Source organism: Dendropsophus ebraccatus, chromosome 2, assembly GCF_027789765.1.
Source record: "Dendropsophus ebraccatus isolate aDenEbr1 chromosome 2, aDenEbr1.pat, whole genome shotgun sequence".
NCBI classification, from domain to species: Eukaryota; Metazoa; Chordata; class Amphibia; order Anura; family Hylidae; genus Dendropsophus; species Dendropsophus ebraccatus.
In genome coordinates, this window is record NC_091455.1 from 185,678,921 (window position 1) to 185,698,275 (window position 19,355).

General features: G+C 41.7%; 1 long non-coding RNA gene across 1 annotated transcript; it reads right to left on the minus strand.

Moving 5' to 3' along the window:
• Positions 1–3,399: 3,399 nt before the first annotated feature.
• Positions 3,400–14,518, minus strand: LOC138784808 (uncharacterized). The gene is made up of 3 exons (XR_011361950.1): positions 14,203–14,518; positions 11,031–11,142; positions 3,400–3,503 (listed from the first exon to the last, which is right to left on the minus strand). It is a non-coding gene; the product is annotated as an uncharacterized lncRNA (long non-coding RNA).
• Positions 14,519–19,355: the final 4,837 nt, after the last annotated feature.

Here is a 19,355-nt window from a genome sequence, read left to right on the forward strand (position 1 = left end):
AGAGCATTGCATGTATAAGTCCCCAAGGGACTTATATATGCAATACAAAATGTGTAAAAAATAAAAGTTTTAAAACATATTTAAAAAAAAAAAACTAAAAAGATTATAATATAAAGATTTATATTACCTCCTTTTCCATTATAAAAATAAAATAAATAAATAAATAAATAAACATATTACATATTGTAGCATGCAAAATTGTCCGATCTATTAAAATATAACAATATTGTTCCCGCACAGCCTAAATGAAAAGCAGGGGGGAGGGGAAACAGGATTGCTAATTTTTTTATATTATATATTAAAAAAAATAATATAAATCAATCAAAAATTTTCTCTTACACCAGTATGATAAGAAAAAAAAAACTAGAGATCATGTTGCAAAAAATGACACTCAACCAGTTCTGTAGGTGGAAGAATAAAAGTGCTATAGCTCTTAGAGAGTGAGGAGAAACATTGCTTCAATTTGACCTGGATATCCATGCATCAATGACCATCGGTCATGAAGGGGTTAAATAAAAATAAATCTACATAAAAAATGTAAAAATAATAATATAATCGGTATTGACATTTGTATCTTACCCTTACCCTACTTACCATAAGAATAAAGTTAAAGGGGAACTCCAGGTAGAGGTTAAAAAAAAAATGAAACTTCTGGAGAAGCATAAAGAATTACTTATCTATCTATCCCAGTTTTTAAGCTACCAAAAATTCATTTGTTTTTTTTTTTGTTTTGTTTTTTTTTTGGGGGGGGAGGGTTGGTTTGTTCTGTGTTTCTGTACTTCTTGGTTGAGCAGTTCCCAGAATGCAGTACTGGTTCCAGAATGCACTGCTTTCCCTCAGCTGTTCATCACAAACTACAGTCCTTGCAGCACCTGCTTCTGGGGATTCACTCAGGGGATTAGGGGATCCAGCCAAGCCTCCTGTGACATCACACCCTGCCCCCTGTCTGCATCATCAGCCTGTGCTCAGCAAACACACACAATGTGAGACAGAGGCATGGAATCTCTGTCTCCTAAGGTGGGAGAGAAGAGGGAGCAGGAGACAATGTGAATTGGCACTGGGGCCATTTTTCTTCACTTCCTGTATTTTTATTAGCTACCAGTGTGGCAGAACCGCACCATACGGTAATACATTGTATAGACACATCTATATAACCTTTAATGTACTTTTAATAGAAAACAAATTTCCCTTTTGTGGAATTCCCCTTTAAAATCAGTTTTAACATGTAGTGATATAATTTATGGTGTATAGTAAATATTAACGGTTCACAAAATTGCGCAATTGCATTTTTTTCTTAACTTTCACCCAACAATATTTTCTTCTTTCCCGTTTCACACTATAGTATAGTATACAGTAAAAAAAAGAAAGATTCTGTTTGAAATCCTGCTTGTCCCATTGCTTTAATAGGATTTCCCATGCACTTCTACTCTCCGCTCAAGGAATGAACATGTTTATTCTTTAAGTGAAGAGCGGAGGCCCACGAGAAATGCCATCGAAGCAATAGGACAGGCAGAATTTCAAGCGGAATCTTACACGTGGACTCTGCTCATAAACTCCTCCTCTTTTGCTCAGTGTGCACAGGCCCTTAGAAGGAAAACAAGCATAAGTGGAAATTTGGATGTACCATGTGATATAAAATATACATTATTATTTATACTGTGATTCGATGATATAAACTGAGAACTAGACTCTTCCCCCCAAAGTAGCTCCACCTCCAACCTATCTACCTCTTTAACGGAAGAAACCATCTAGGACATATAGAGCTGCCAACATGGCAATGAAGAATTATATTTTTCTACTCTCAATACAAGGCATCTTGTGAGGAATCATCATTCTGACCTGTTGTTAAGTAAAAAAACAAACAAAAAAAACCCCTACTTTCTTCTACTAAACACTTAAGAACACAAAATAAATTTGTGTACAGCACCTTCTGTGGCCGATAGTTCAGAATTATGTGCTTTAAGAGTACAATCACAGGCCCTTTAAGCTATCCAGAATGAATTCAAATTTAACGCCTACAACCTCAATTCTTTGCAAACAATAACAAAGCTGGCGCCTTCTTAGCAAAAAAGAATAAAACAATCCTCCCCCAACACAGGCATAGCCTTCCTTTTAGATAATTGAGGCTAAAAATCAGTTCACATCTTATAGTAGAACAATTTAGAACATAGTAGATTTCCCTTTATAACCTATGTGAAGGACTTTTTTCCGCACCAGACTTCAACAGAGAAAATCAATATAATTCTAGACTGTGTACCTGTGGAGAGTGTCTCCAGCAAAATGGCAATGCCTGCCATCCCCTATTTCACTGCAGGAGGTAACCAAGCAATTACTCCCGTAATCATCCCAGTTTTACCTACGCTGAAGGCTTCAATCAACCTTTACAAGCAGGAAAACATCCACAAGAGTTAACACTTAGTACTGGTACTGTCCTAAAACCTGGGAAGGATCCTTCATGACAAATGAATATATGAAAGGTATCATTAAGAGGGAATTACTCAATAAAGCCCTTTCCCCATGCCATCCTGACGGATTTATTAATTGTAGCTCTTTGCCATGATTTAGGCCTTCTACCCACACCTCCTCCCCCATCTTGCTGCACTCCGTCTGCCCACCCATCAATGGCAAAATTTTCATTAGTTGGGGACTGAGTGTTCAGACTGCGACTGATCTGGAAATAAGCAGGGAGAAGTCAAGTTCAGAATATTCCTCTCCCGGCTCTGTGTCACGTGATAAGATGGTAGCATATTGAAAGTTTATGGGGCGCGTCTCGTCACATAGACACAGAACAGGCAGAGAAAAGCACTCAGCACAACTTCTCCTTGATCGGTTGCAGCCTGAGATCCTGACCGATTGGCTAACTAAAGGGGTGTTCTGGAAATTATTTTTTTTTTACGTTGCTGCTCATACAAGTGGTTAAAAGGAAACAATCACCACAAAATCGGGCCAGCAGTTTGTAACATTGCATAAAATAGCCAGTACGGTGTGCCTAGATATATAAATACTCTGTTACCACGTTACACATACACTTCAATTTTATAAACCTCCAGCCCTGTATGTAAATTACCGAGTCATGTGGGGGGTCCTCCAGCTTTAGCATAAACAATCCTGTGCCATATCATGCACTGTGTGAACACCGTCCTATTCTGGGTCGCTAGTCCCAGTAGTCACAAACCTTCATGGATGAAGCAGGACAGACACGAATACTTAATGCAATAAAAATAAAAATGCAAAAGTTTTTTTCTTATTTTTGAAAATTCATAGTACATAACAATACATCTTAGGTAATAGTTAACTTCACCACAGTGCTGTAGACGCGAGGCTGGTCTTCACGCCGCGGCTGCGGCGATCTTCATATCCTCAAGTCCATAGAGGCTCTCACCCTCCAGGTGACCGGAAGTGATGGAACACGCAACGTTTCGGGATTAACCCTTTCTCAAGCGTATGTAGACATGTGCACCCGCCACTATTTTATACTACTCAGTAGTCATAGCAACGTCTCACTACGGAAACATAATCATACAATTAGGTACAAACATCTTTACAGGTAACCATCCTAACATATAACTTTACTGTTACCATAGGTATACTTATTCATATATTGTGTAGGTTACATATCACTACTGTATACGATGGAAAAATATACTGACTACATTTACAAAAATACAGAAAAGTTGCATACTTCATTGAGGCCTTTAGGATTAAGCGATTCTAAACAATGGATCCAATATGTTTCCTTTTGGAACAACCTACGTTTTGTTTCACTTTCACTATTCGCAAATATCTGTTCTAGTACTTGCCATCTCAAGTCATATACTTTATGGCCATTTTCTTTGAAATGTCTCGCAACAGAGGTCTCACCAAACGTCTTCCCTCTCTCTTCCTCTTTCTCTTTTACAGTTTTTTGGGCAAATAGCCGAATCGTAGAGCGATGTTCATTGAGTCTCACTCTGACTTCTCTAGTTGTTTGGCCGACGTAAATCAGTCCACATGGACATTTTAACATATATACCACATTAGTACTTCTACATGTATACATTCCCCTGATAGGTATCTTTTTACCACTCAGAGGATGTACAACTGAATCTCCCTTGACAATGTTGTTACAGTTCCGACAAGAGAGACACTGGAAGGTTCCTTTACGATATGATCTAAGTTTCATTTGTTTTGTTCTTCCTGTCCCCACGTCAGACCTCACAACCTCCTTGCCAATGGTTTTACCTTTTTTATAAGTAAACATTGGACCTTCTTTGAAGAGGCTACCAAACTTAGTGTCGCGTGTCAACATTGGCCAATATCTAAGTATGCATCTCTTGATCATGCTTGATCATGTTTTTCATGCTTAGATATAAACATGATTTTATTCTCTTTTTCATTTCTCACCTTTTGTTTCAATAATTCTTGTCTAGGAATCTTTTTCACATCTTCCGCTACTTTTTCTACTTCTTGTCTCCTGTATCCCCTTTCACAGAATTTCTCTATCATAATCTTACTTTGTTTCTCATAAGTATCTTCTTCTTTACAAATGCGCCGAGCTCGCATGAACTGGCCCTTCGGAATGCCTTTAAACGTGGAAGGCGCATGATGTGAGGATCGTAGCAACAAATAGTTGCGATCACTCGGTTTTGTATACAATTTAGTATCTATCTGCCCATTATTTAACGTCAGCTCGATGTCCAAATATTGTATTGTTTCTTTATGAGCTTCTATAGTGAACTCTATTAGCTTGTGCGCCTGGTTCAGGTAGGAAACGAACTGGTTGAGCTGTGCCTCCGTGCCCCTCCATAGGAGGAGCACATCATCGACAAATCTCAGCCAGGTATGTACCAATGGGCTAAATTCATGGCCACTGAGATATCGATCTTCAAAGGCTGCCATGAAGATGTTAGCTATACTTGGAGCCACAGGGGGGCCCCATCGAGACCCCCTGGTCCTCCAGCAACAAGTAGTCACCAATTGCCCAAACATTCGTCAGTAAACACACCTCTCTGGGAGTCCCCAGCTTCACGGAGGAGCCCAATAATGATGTTGGCGCACAGGGAAGGTTATGTGACACTGGGGGCTCTGACACAGAGAATCATACCCAGAGAGGCAATACTTGTATATATTAGCACTGATCTGGCCCAACACTTGTTTTCATTAACTGATGTGATTGGGTGTGTCTTTGAATGTGAAGACGGTGAAAAAAGACAATGTCCGTCATTTTATACACTGTGGGCATTGGACGTCCATCATCCCATTGACCTTGAGGTCAATTACATTGCTGGAATAACAGACGTCTTTTTAAATAGAAAAGGCAGACGCCTTTTCTCTTTTTAATGTGTGTGTGAACATAGCCCTAAAATGGTAACCACAGCTCACTGTACAAAAAACAGCTATAGAAATAAAAAATAAAAAATTATGAGGGTCAGAGATGGTGACGCAAAGCATTTTTAAAATTTATTTAGAGTAGTAAAACATAAAAAACTATATAAAGTGGATATCTTTGAAGTCAAACTGAATACAGAATACAGTTAACTTGTTTTACCTCATTGTATTTATTTATTTTATTTTAGTTTTGTCTGTGGATACCTGGCCTTGGTTTTTCCCTTGTCATTACATTGACCCTTTAGAGCCACCTAATATGGTGGTTTTGGTGGTTTCCCAACAGGAGTCACCCCTTGGCTAGGTCCTTCCCGAAGGGATATCTGGCTGGTCATGTGTTTTTAGACTCTTAAATGAGGCTCCACAGGCATTTCTTTTGCATATTCATCTTTCCGAGGGAGCAATGCACCTAGGATTTCACTGCATTGAGCGCTTTGACCAGCAGCCGGCAGTGTTATCTTTGGCTGGTCTCCCTGGGATCAGCGATCTGTTTCTCTTATAGCTTTGTTTTATGATAACATAAAGGATGCCATTAAAAAGTACAAATGATGTAGCAAAAAAGAAAAACAAGCCCCCCATGAAACGCTGTTGACGGAGGGAAAAAAGCCATGGCAAAAAGTACAAACGGCATACTATATGACAAAAATCTCTAGCTGTGCATTCTCACTTAATAAATCACTTCACTATTAACTGTTCCTTTAAGACTACTTCAGGCTCTACCCCTCCACAGCATCCAGCCAAGTTTCGTTCTCCACCTTTAAGTATCGTTCTAATGGTTACAATTTTTAGCGGATCTCTTAGATAACTATTTAGTCTCTCTCTCTCTCTCTCTCTCTCTCTCTCTCTCTATATATATATATATATATATATTGTGAGACAGTGACAGGGATTGTGGTTGGGAATCGCTATATCTCCCCGAGGTACCTGTCATATGTGAACACTAGGTTCCAGAAAGTCTGTACCTCATCCAGAGAAAGCTGGGTGAGATATGGACGAATCCAGGAAAGGTAAAACCCATAGCAAACTACTTGCTATGGGACTGTTTTTAGTTGCTGAAAAAGGGCCTGGATTTTTATGAAATGACAGGCAGGTTGGTAGTGGGGCCTGTCATTCCCTTTCTGGCCAGTCCAGGTTTTTCTATCTGGCCAAGTCAGCCCAGGTGCTGGAGGCCACTGATCACAGGTCTCATAAGAGGATGCACAGAGTGTATAGAGCTGTGGCTGCACATGGAGGTCTCTCCTGGCTGTGTATAGAGCTGTGGTTGTGCATGGAGGTCTCTCCTGGCTGTGTATAGAGCTGTGGCTGTGCATGGAGGTCTCTCCTGGCTGTGTATAGAGCTGTGGCTGTGCATGGAGGTCTCTCCTGGCTGTGTATAGAGCTGTGGTTGTGCATGGAGGTCTCTCCTGGCTGTGTATAGAGCTGTGGCTGTGCATGGAGGTCTCTCCTGGCTGTGTATAGAGCTGTGGCTGTGCATGGAGGTCTCTCCTGGCTGTGTATAGAGCTGTGGCTGTGCATGGAGGTCTCTCCTGGCTGTGGAGACGGTCAGGGCTGCTAAAGCTTCTGCTGGGACTTTGAGCCACACTGGTATTGTACCAACTGATGTTGTTTTATGTTGGGTGACTGGTAGCAAGTCACCTGTATAGCCAGGATTTGCTGTGTTAGTTAGAGCTCAGACAAGCAGGATTTATTTTACTTTGTGCCTGTATGTAAGGCTGAATTTCTTTTGGTTTCAATAAACAAACAGGAGAATCTCTGTTTTATACAAGTTTGTGTCACTATCTCTGACTGCCAATCCTGCTATCTGCCCGGCTCTACAGAGCTAATCTCCCACAATATATATATATTTATATATATATATATATATATATATATATATATATATATATATATACTCAACCAAACCCTCCAGCTTTGCCCTTTTATAGATTACTATATCTGTCTTTTTGCAATTTTTTTTCCCATATCAAGCATAGTAATAATTCATAGTGCATTATACACTAGTTTCCTCTTGGTTTTTTTTCCCCCCCTGCTGTTCACGTAACCTTTTTCTTTAAGATAAAATGAATAATGTATACCGTTCTTTTGTGTAGATCCCTGGGCATATCCCTCTGCCTTTTTTTTTTCTCTTTATGACCTTGTATGTCATACATACAAGGTCCAATAAAAGTCTAAATTGAATTTAAAAAAAAACCTGCAGTCCCTAATCCTGCTTGGGGCTCAGCTTCCAGCTGACTATCAATCAAGCAGAGACAGGGATGGGAGGGGGAGAGAGGGGGCATCTGACTTGCAGCAATTCAGAGGCTTGTGAAAGCTTTTTTGTCTGTTTGCACTGGAGAATAAAACACCTTTTCCTATGTTCTAAAAGAACAAACAAATATATAGGGAACCATATGGAGGGGATTAACTCAAAAAATTCCCGTCCCTGTATAACATGATGGAGTTGTCCAGCGAAAATATTTTTCTTTCAAATCAACTGGTGTCAGAAGGTTATATAGATTTGTAATTTACTTCTATTAAAAAAATCTCCAGTGTCCCCATACTTATCAGCTGCTGTATGTCCTGCAGGAAATGTTGTTTTGTTTTTAGTCTGACACAGTGCTCTCTGCTGACATCTCTGGCCAAGACAGGATCTCTCTAGAGAAGGAGAAGCTTTCTATGGAAATCCACATAGAAAACCTCTCCTGCTCTGGAAAGTTCCTGTCTTTAGCCACTCAGAACATTTTTTTAAGGTGAGTATCTAGGGCAGACTGGTAGGAAACAAAAATGTAGTGACTTTTTACTGATTTACTCCCCTGGAAGTTGGTATGACATTGTGCACTAACATTGGTGTTATCACCAGCACTGAATTATAATATGTTAAGAAAATTTATTTATATATATATATATATATATATATATATATATATATATATATATATAATTTTTTTTTTTTGTTACAGTGGGCAATTTTTATGTTTCTATACAAGGTTTTACAAATAAAATTCAATATTATGTTTATTACAATTGGTTTTGTTTTTCTTAGTAGGGGAAAATACAGGGAAAATACAAAACTTTAGAAATTAGGTAAATGTTGAGGTTTATGTGCGTTAAATGAATGTAAGACTATAAGCAGATGTGCCTGGGAGAGATATCTAGGGTCAAAGGTCAAGATATAGATGCTTAAGGATTGTGTGTGTTCCCAATGGCAGACGTCTTTAATTTTCACATAAGCAATTCATTATACAGTTGACTGGTCCAGTAACCCTTGCCTTAGTGTATTGAGGTGTCATTTTCTAATCTCTGCACAATTAACTAAACAAATGTCAATGGCTGCCACTTTCAAACCTACATGTCAGCTTCCTGGGGACCTCCCTGAAGAAAGGCATCAATATATACTCTTAATAAGGAGGGAGAGACATTGGGAAAACAAGTGATTTTTCTAGGAAGTCCCATCTGCTACGTCAACCACTGATTGACTGATTTAGTGCTTCCTCTCTTTTTAAAGCATATTAACCCCTTGCCTCTAAAGCCTGTTTTGGCCTAAATGACCAAGCAAATTTTTTAAAATCTGACCTGTCTCACTTTATGAGCTTTTAGCTCATGCTTGAACGTATGCTAGCGATTCTGAGATTGTTTTTTCGTCACATATGGCACTTTATGTTAGTGGCAAAATTTTGTCACTACTTTGTGTGTTTTTTGTGAAAAACATCAAAATATCATGAAAAATTTGCATTTTATGAACTTTGAAATTCTCTGCTTCTTCAAAAAGGAAGTCATAGCACATAAATTAGTTACTAAATCACATTATCAATATGTCTTCTTTATTCTGGCATAATTTGGTAAACATATTTCACATTTTAAGGGTGTTACGGGGCTTAAAAAAGTATCAGCAAATTATCAAATTTTCATGAAATTTCTAAAACTGTTTTTTTTTGGGGGACTAGTTCTTTTTTTAAAAGGATTTAGGAGGCTTTTATACTGGAAACCCCCATAAATGACCCCATTTTGGAAACTAGACACCTTAAAGAATTAATCTAGGGGTATAATGAGCATTTTAACCCTACAGGGGCTGAAGGAAAGTGTTCACCATTAGGCCATAAAAAAATGGAAAATTTAAATTTTCCAATAATATATACGTTTAGATTAAAGTTTCTCATTTTCAAAAAGAACATAAGAAAAAAAACACCCCAAAATTACTAACACAGGTTCCCCTGAGTACAACGGTATCCAATATGTGGGTGTAAACCACTGTATGGGCACACAGCGGGGCTCAGAAGGAAGGGAGCGCCAATTAGCTTTTTTAATGCCGATTTTGCTGTTTCTGAGCGCCAGGTGCGTTTGCAGTGCCCCTGTAGTGTCAGCAAAGAGAACCCCCCCCCCCCCCATAAGTCACCCCATTTTCGAAAGTAAACCCCTCAAAGAATACATCTTGGTGTGCGGTGAGCATTTTGACCCCACAGGTATTACAGGAAAGTATTCAAAATTAGACAGTTAAAATAAAAAACCTGAATTTTTCCAATAATATGTTAGTTTAGTTTGAAATTTCTCAATTTCACGAGGAACAGGAGAAAAAACATACCCAAAAAACTGTAACGCAGGTTCTTATGAATACAATGGTACCGCATATGTGGGCATAAACCAATGTATGGGCACACAGCGGAGCTTAGAAGGGAAGGAGCGCCAATTAGCATTTTCAGTGCAGATCTTGCTGAAAAAGTTTCTGAGTGCCAGGTGCGTTTGCAGTGCCCCTGTAGTGGAGTAAAATCTCCCCATAAGTCACTCCATTTTGGAAATAGCACCCCTCAAAGAATACATCATGGTGTGCGGTGAGCATTTTTACCCCACAAGTATTAGAGAAAAGTAAAAATGAAAAACTCGAATTTTTCCAATAATATGTTCGTTTAGTTTGAAATTTCTAAATTTTACGAGGAAGAGGAAAATAAATTTCACCCCAAAATCTGTAACGCAGGTTCTCCTGAGTACAACGGTACCCCATATGTGGGCATTAACCACTGTATGGGAACACAGAAGGGCTCAGAAGGGAAGGAGTGCCAATTTGCTGGAGCAAAACCGCAGCTAGTAATGGTTATTAGAATAGCACAGTTACTAAAATACAATAAAAAAAATTAGATTACAGGAAATGCGGGGTGGTTACGGGCAGGGCCGGACTGGGACTTAAAATCAGCCCTGGCACTCAAACCTCAGCAGCCCACATAATATATCCTCCCCAATATATGATAGATAGCAGTGTACATGCTGTAGCAAATTCTGCTCCTTACTCACTTACTTACTCACTACTTCATTAAATATATGAACCCTACCATCAACACATAAAAAACAACATAATCTGCTGTGGATTTGTTGTTGCATATTTATGTATTTCAGCTGCACCAAATCCACAATGTATCTGTGTGGTCCATACAGGTACAAAGGTGTAGATCCCAGAATACAAATGCGGGGACTGGACCTTTAGTCTAGTATATACTTTTATAATCATCCTTTTCATTACCAGCTAAAGTGTCACAGAGGCGGAGACAAGCCACAGCTGTACCTCCCCCCGTGCCTTCCTGCTCTGACTGATTTACATACACGGCGATGCTGCGGATGTCGCTGTGACACTTGAGCTGGTAATAAAAAGGATGATTATGAAAGAAGTGCTTATAGTGCAATTACGTCCAGTGACTTACAGGAGGTGTCTTCTCTGCATGAATTGCAAGTGACGTTTTTGCTGGATTTGTTCTCTTTTTCTTGCTCGGCTATCATGAAGACTTCTGCGGCCGTGACTCCTCTCTGCAAGATCTACCAGACAAACAATTTAAGATCCGTGCTCCAGCATCATCCCAAAGTGTATTTCTTCACACAGTAACCTTGCTCCCTTTTGACCCCCTTATAAGCAGTTAGGCCCAGTCTGTGTCTCTAAATAGTAGTCCCGCCCTTCTGCACCCCTATATAGTATTATAGTATTAGGTCCCCTCTGTACCCCATATAGTAATAGGAGTCTTCTGTGCTGTGTCTCCATATAGTAATAAAACATTTTCCCCTATAGTAGTAAGGCCCCTTCTGTGCCCCATATACCCTCTCTGTGCTCCAATAGATTACAGGCCTCCTCTCTATCCCCACATAGTATTGGACCACTCTCTGCATGAAGCATAGGCCCCACTGTATTGGACCTCTCTGGGCCTCCGTATAGTATAGCCAAGGCTTTTAATGATATATTAAAAGCTGCATAGCCCTTCAACTAATTTCATTTTGCAAAGAGCGTCATCAGGAAGAAGGCTTATTTCATTTGCTCCCCTGCTCCTGATGACACTTATTTAATTTGCCCCCCTGCTCCTGATGACACTTATTTCATTTGCCCCCTGCTCCTGATTACACTTATTTCATTTGCCCCCCTTCCTCCTGATGACGTTTATCTCATTCGCCCCCCTTCCTCCTGATGACGCTTATGCCATTTGCCCCCCCTCCTCCCGATGACGCTTATGTAATTTGATGACGCTCCTTGAGGAGAGGTTATCCAGAATTAGATAAACATGTCCGCTTTCTCCCAAAAACAGCACCACATTTGTCCTCAGTTTGGGTGCGGTACTGCAGCTTAGATCCAGGGAAGTGAATGGAGCTGAATTGTAATACCACACACAACCTGAGGACAGGGGTGGTGATGTTTTTCTAATCCTGGATAATCCTTTTAATTTTACAGTAATGGTTATAATTAGAGATGAGTGAGCCTGGCCGAGGTTTGGCTTCATACAAACCTGAGCCATCGGCCTTTGAATTCCGCTGTCTTCTCGTTCCTTGCGGCAGGTGGAGATGGCACAAGTCCCGCCTGGAAAACATAGATACAGACTATGATCTAGGCTGTATTCCTGCTTAAAAATGCAACTTGTGCTATCTCTATGGAGCGGGAAGACAGCGGGATTCAAGGGCCAATGGTTCAGGTTTGTATGAAGCCAAACCTCGGCCAGGCTCACTCATCTCTAATTATCACCTTAAAGTCACTACATGTCTGCATAGGCAGCCATTTTAATATCAAGTTTAATTGAATGCAATAAACTGTAAAGGACCATTTAGGACTTTTTGAGCAGCTACTGTATGGCTTAAAAAAGTGTGTGTGAACATAGCCTGACAAAAGTCCAACACCTCGTACTGGTCTATTATAATTCACAGCTTTACAAGAGATCCATAATGCAAGACACCATTGTTACCAACAAATGCAGTATGTGATGGTGATGGCGTCTTGTATCAGGGATTTACTATAAAGTTGTGAATATTAATTCACTGGAAGAAAGTGCTGGACTTTTGTCTATGGAATAATTTAGTCACATTTGAATACAGATTATTGCAGTGGTGTAAGTGCTGTAGGATGTGCTGGTCACCTGCATCCACACATCACGCATTCTATACATACATCATAAACACACAACACACACTGTGCATGCATACATATAAATATACACACACACACACACTGTGCATACATACATAAATACATACATACAGACATGCACACACATTGTGCATACATACATATATCATATATACACACACAAACACACTGTGCATACATACATACATACATACATACATGAACACACATTGTGCCTACATACATATATCATATATACACACACACACACACACACACACTAGAGATGCGCGGAGCGTCGGACTTTTGGTCTGACAGGATCTGCGCTCGATCGTGATGCCTGTGATCCCGGGTGCATAGTTGCGCTCCCTGGAATATGCGGCCAGGATATTCCAGGGAATTCCAGATCCATTTCCTGGAATATCCTGGCAGCATATTCCCAGGATCGCAACTATGCACCCGGGATCACAGGCATCACGATCGAGCGAACTGCTATTGGACCAAAAGTCCGCACATCTCTAACACACACACTGTGCATACATGCATACATTTACACATACAGACAGACATACACACACCGTGCATATATATATATATATATATATATATATATATATATATATATATATACAGACACACTGGGGGAGATTTATCAAACATGGTGTAAAGTGAAACTGGCTCAGTTGCCCCTAGCAACCAATCAGATTCCACCTTTCATTCCTCACAGACTCTTTGGAAAATGAAAGGTGGAATCTGATTGGTTGCTAGGGGCAACTGAGCCAGTTTCACTGTACACTATGTTTGATAAATCTCCCCCATTATGCATGCATACATACATACACACACACTGTGCATGCATACATACATACATATATACATACATACAGACACATTGTGCATGTATATGTATATATATATATATATATATATATATATATATATACACACACACACACACTGTGCATACATATATACATACATACAGACACATTGTGCATATATATATATATATATACACACACACACTGTGCATACATATATACATACATACAGATACATTGTGCATGTATACATATATACATACATACACACACACTGTGCATACATATATACATATATACAGACACATTGTGCATGTATACATATATATATACACACACACTGTGCATACATATATACATACATACAGACAGACACATTGTGCATGTATATACATATATATATATATATACACACACACACACACACACACACTGTGCATACATATATACATACATACAGACACACACACACTGTACATACATGAATCCTATATACACACATATATACTGTACATACATGTATCATATATACACACACACACTATACATACATACAGAAATCCTTTCCTCACACAATACACATACAGGGCACATTACATACTAAGACACACTATATACACACACACACATCACTTTGGACACACACACACCAAACAACAAGAAACAATCACTTACTGTCCATAAATCCCAGCTGCTGACAGGCCCTCTCTTCCTCACAGTCAGCATGGTGCTCCCCTGCCCCTCCGACTGCAGGAAGGAGATGATGACGTCACTGTGTGGGCTCAGGAGACTTGGTTGCCTGGTTACACAGCAGGGGGAGAGGGCAGGCTCCGGCTGTAGCTTGGTGGGAAGGACAGGTTTCTCCTCACCAAGCAGTGCTCTTTAATAGCAGCAAGGGCCCCCTCTGTGTCAGCAGCAGCCACTCTGTGCTGTAGGGGGCAGCAGCTGCTTCTCCTCTCTCCTCCAGGAAGCGGATCCTCTGCGGCAGGAAATGACGTCATCTGGCAGGTTGAAGAGTAGGTTGAAGCTGACAGTGCTTGTGCGGCACCTCCACTACACATGGGAGGGGGAGGGGGAGGGGGAATGTGCCGGCCCTGACCAATCCGGCAGAGGCTGAGGGAACAGCGCAGAGGCCAGCAGCACTGCTCTCTCAGCCACTGCAGGGGCCGATGTAAGTGTGCAGGGGGACCAGCGGCCCCTCTGATTGGTAATCAGGCAGCCCAGCGGGCATTTGCCCGGCCTGCCAGATTACCAATCCGGGCCTGGTTACGGGCAACCTGGGGTGGTTACGGGTAATCTGGAGGTGGTTACGGGCAACCTGGGGTGGATACCGACAACCTAGGGTGGTTATGGACAATCTGGGGTGGCCACGGGCAACCTGCTGTGGTTACAGGCAACGTGGGGTGGATACGGGCAACGTGGGGTGGATACAGGCAACGTGGGCTGGATACGGGCAACCTGCTGTGGTTACAGACAATCTGGGGTGGTTACAGGCAACCTGCTGTGGTTACGGGCAATGTGGGGTGGATACGGGCAACCTGCTGTGGTTACAGACAATCTGAGCTGGTTACAGGCAACCTGCTGTGGTTACAGCCAACGTTGGGTGGTTACGGGCAAACTGAAGTGCTTATATGTAATTTGGGGTGGTTACGTCAATCTGGCGTGGTTACGGCAATCTAGCGAAGTTACAGGCAATCTGGAGGGGGTCATTGGCAATTTGGGGTGGTTAGAGGCAGTGTGCGGTGGTTAGAGGCAACGTGCGGTGGTCAGAGGCGACATGCGGTGGTCAGTGGCGACGTGCGGTGGTCAGAGGCGACGTGCGTGGGTCAGAGGCGACGTGCGTGGGTCAGAGGCGACGTGCGGGGGTCAGAGGCGACGTGCGGGGGTCAGAGGCGACGTGCGGTAGTCAGGGGCGACTTGTGGTGGTCAGAGGCAACGTGCTGTGGTCAGAGGCAGCGTGCGATATCAGAGGTAACATGAGGTGGTCAGTGGCAACGTGCGGTAGTCAGTGGCAACGTGCGGTGGTCAGTGGCGACGTGCGGTGGTCAGTGGCAACGTGCGGTGGTTACGTGTAATCTGGTGTGATTACGGGCATCCTGGGGTGGTTACGAGCAACGTGCGGTGGTTACTTGTAATCTGGTGTGATAACGGGCAACCTGGGGCGGTTACGGGAAACCTGCGGTGGTTACGGGTAATCTGGGGGGGGGGGGGGTTAGGGGTAATTTGGGAGTAAACTGCAATTATTACTATAATAAAAAGTGTGTTTTATTTTTTTTGTATGTTTTTCACTTTATGTACTTTTACACATTTTTTTCACTGTATTACTATGATTACTGTGATATTTTCATAGTTCAGTGACCAAATTGGTCTCTGTCACTTTAAATTTTCAGAGCTGGCTGGTTCTGAAGTGCATGCGCACTTCAGAAGCAGCCTGGACGCCGAGGAGGAAGGACCTCCCAGGATCCAGTGAGTATATGGGGAAGGGGGGTGGCTGGCAGGGGCGTATCTAGGATTCATGGGGCCCCATAGCAAAAAACTGTATGGGGCCCCATAAATCCTGTACGCCCCCACCCCCCGCCAAACACAGACAATGACGCACATATACACACACACACAGAGGCACCATTAACATATATACAGATACGCCACTGACATACACACATATATACGCTGTAATGTGATTACAATAGTGCTGATGTATACACCATGAGTAGACTGTACACAAGGAAATCATCTCAGTGTAATAAGAAATACTCAACCAGAAATAAAAGAAAATGCTGCAGATATTAGTGGTGGGTTCTTTTATTAGAGCCCAGCATTAATAGAAGCTGCTGCAGAACATCTTTGGGAGCAAACCTGTCAATCACTTGAGACACTACTGACATACACAAACACAAACATATACACCAGTGCTACAGACATTACTTACATATACACACATATACATATATATACATACACATACTGACATATAAATATATACACAGATACATATATACACACACTGACATATACATATATACACTGGTAAACAGGGGAAATCAGCTCACCTCTTTAAATGTTGGTTGGAGTCTCCAGCGTATGTGAGAGGGTGCACGGTTCCTGGCGGTGGCTGTCCGTCAAATAGGTAAATGGTTGCAAAAAGTGATGAGGATCCAGCACTCCGAAAAGTTTAAAATTCAAAAACTTTTATTGGAACATATTTAAAAAGCAGCTGAGCAGCTCATGCTGTGTGGCCTGAAAGACTGACGCGTTTCCCGCATGCGCGCATGCGCGAAACGCGTCAGTCTTTCAGGCCACACAGCATGAGCTGCTCAGCTGCTTTTTAAATATGTTCCAATAAAAGTTTTTGAATTTTAAACTTTTCGGAGTGCTGGATCCTCATCACTTTTTGCAACCATTTACATATATACACTCACTGACACACATACACAGCACTTACAGCTCCCAGGCTTCCCCCTCCTCCTCCTCCTGTAGTCCAGGCTGATCTTCACATAGGTATTGAGGACCTTTGGGTCATGTGACCCAAAGGTCCTTCATCCCTCATGTGCCGTCTGGCAGGTACTGCTCCTCTGTTCAGCCCGCTCACCTGGCACTTCAGTGAGGGGGCTGAACAGTGCAGTGGGGGGTCCCTCTTCCTCTCTGGACCCCTGGGGGAGCGGGGTACCTACCATGAAGGCAGGGCAGGCTTCCTCGGGCCCCCTTTCTGCAGGCCCCATACAGTTCTAAAAGATAAAAATAGTTACAGTAATAAAATAAGAGGAATATCTTTGATGAACAAAAAGAAAACTGTATCAGATCACATTTGACCATTTTTTACTATTCAGTTAAAAAAACTAATACTTGAGAAGTGATTAGGTCGCAATCGCTAAAATCAAGCTCCATTCATAAGATTATACAAAAGTATTTGTCTACATTTTTACCATTAAAGGACAACTCCCACGAAAACATTTTTTAGCTTATTTAACACACATTACAAAGTTATATAACTTTGTAATGTGGTTAAATACCCGGTCTGGCCCCCTTCCCCCACTTTCGGACCCCCGACCCCCCGCCCGGAAGTTAAAGAATATATACATTACCTATTACGATCGTCACGGTCCTCTTCTCCCGGGCGGCATCTGGTGACGACGACGTCAGAGCCGGGGGGCGGTCCGGGTCTTCTTCCTCCTCGGCGTCTTCATAGAGAGTGAATGGGACGGAAAAGGCTGCTGGTGCACATGCGCACCAGTAGCGTTTTCATTGGCTGGAGCGCATCACATGGCTTCCAGCTTCGTCAGCCCTGATTGGCTGAGGTTGCTGGAAGCCATGTGATGCGCTCCAGCCAATGAAAAGGCTGCCGGTGCGCAAGCGCACTGGCAGCCTTTTCCATCCCCAGGACCCGGAAATCAGAGACATCGCTGGACGGCGGACGGCGGTGACGGTGAGGCGGACGGCGGGCGAATGGAGTGGCGATCGTCACCGGAGGGATGGTGAGTATGGTGTCTGTGTGTGTCTGTGTTGTTTTTTTTGGGGGGGGTCCCGCGGGAGTTGTCCTTTAACTTTTGAGCCTGGAAAAACCTGATACTGATAGATGTGAAATTGGACATTTTAAGTTCCAAATCATATGTATTTTTTCTGAGGTTTATTAAAAGGGTACTTTTGTTTTTTAAATCAACTGGTGTCAGAAATTTGTACAGACTTGTAAATTATTTCTATGTAAAAAAATTAATTCTGTCCAGTACTTATCAGCTGCTGTATGTCCTGCAGTAAGTGGTGTATTGTTTCCAGTCTAACACAGTGCTCTTTTACTGCCACCTCCATCCAGGACAGGAACTGTCCAGAGCAGTAGCAAAACCTCTGCTGCTCTATACAATTCCTGTTACAGACAGAGGTGGCAGCAGAGAACTGTATCCGAATACAAAAATACTCCACTTCCTGCAGGACATACAGTAGCTGATAAGTACTAAAGGATATATATATATATATATATATATATATATATATATATATATATATATATTTATTTTTATTTACAGATCTGTGTAACTTTTTGACACCTAAGAATGTTATGTTTTCCACCAGGGCAGCAATATATTGAAAGTTTAAAATGAGTGGAATACCCTTTTAATTGATCAGTCCCCATAAGCAATGTACAGAAGCAGCCAGGGACATCCTTGATACCTTGATTCCCTTCTACCAACAAGCTTTATTACTAGGATTCCTCTGAACTGCAGTGTTTTACATTGAATCTTATGCCATCATAAAGAGGTACAGAGGCAGCATGTCAGTGTTTCATGCTGCTTGTAGTTCAGGCAGTAATAAACTGGTGATAGGTTCCCTTTAAATTGATTGTTTCTTGAAGACTTGAATAGAAGCTGGCCTGCTGATCAGCTTATCACTGCAGGCACAGCCGGTATAACCCCTGCGGTCAGCTGTTATGATTTTTTAAATATAAAATGATTCAGTTCCTCTACATAAGAGTCCTTGACAATGAGAGGGAAAATAGAAACGCAACTGGAGATAAGTCATCTACATCTATATAATCATATAATGCACAAGCCTGGAGAACACAGAAATGGCTGCACCTCTTACACATGTTTAATACTAAAGCTTTTTCAGCTACATTAAAAACCAACATCAGAAGTTAGAACCGTATTTTCCACGAAAAATCTTCTCAGAAGTCTTATACGCCTGGTATGGTTGCCCCATACGCGGGGGGGCTAAAAAATGGCCGCATCCCCACCGTATGGGGCTACCACTGTAAAAAAAAAAACAAAAAAAAAACGGTTAACTCACCTGGGGCCCGTTCCTGGCATCCGCGTCTTCTGTTCTGTTCCCAGCGCAAG